This window comes from Chrysochloris asiatica, unplaced genomic scaffold (genome assembly GCF_000296735.1).
Source record: "Chrysochloris asiatica unplaced genomic scaffold, ChrAsi1.0 scaffold00202, whole genome shotgun sequence".
NCBI lineage: Eukaryota > Metazoa > Chordata > Mammalia > Afrosoricida > Chrysochloridae > Chrysochloris > Chrysochloris asiatica.
The window spans coordinates 2,362,373-2,363,055 of NW_006408720.1; the positions used below are offsets into that span (position 1 = coordinate 2,362,373).

General features: G+C 35.6%; 1 protein-coding gene across 1 annotated transcript in view; it reads right to left on the reverse strand.

Annotated features, from left to right (window-relative positions):
* Positions 1-683, reverse strand: part of TMA16 (translation machinery associated 16 homolog (S. cerevisiae)) — a 39,899-nt gene that overhangs the window by 22,649 nt on the left and 16,567 nt on the right. The gene's annotated exons all lie outside the window — the stretch shown is intronic.

Consider the following 683-nt stretch of genomic DNA (forward strand, 5'->3'; position numbering starts at 1 on the left):
TCCCATGTAAACTATCACTCACTGCACAGTAAAAGCTTTAAAAAAAGCAAAGGAATGCAGAAAAAGGCCTCCAAAAATCCATTCTTCCATAAAAATGAGAACATTAACATATTTTGAAGATCAACTTTTACATAAAGCTAGGAATTAACCAAAGCTTTACAACAATCTAAGTAGTATTTATTCAAGAAAAATAGCTGAATCTTGTTAAGAACAGTGAGTTGTGAAGCATTTTAATTAATGCTAATTCCTTCCTCCTCTCCCTTACTCTACTCTGGGGTAGCTTAGGAAACAAAGCTCATGCTAATTGTAAAAAACCATCTTACTAGCGGACACTCAATTGTGCTCATGAGGAACCTGTATATAGACCAACAAGCAGTTGTTTCAACAGAATAAGGGGATACTGAATGGTTTAATATCAGGAAAAGTATGTGACAGATTGTATTCTTTCACCTTACTTATTCAATATCTGTATGCCAAGCAAATAAACTGAAATGTTGGATTATTCAAAGATGAATGTGGCATCAAGAATGGAGGAAGACTCAACAACCTGCGATATGCAGATGATACAACCTTGCTTGCTGGAAGCTCAGAGGATTTAACATACTTACTGATGAAGATCAAAGACCACAGCCTTCAGCATGGCTTGTACCTCAACGTAAAGAAATCAAAAATCTTCTCACAAC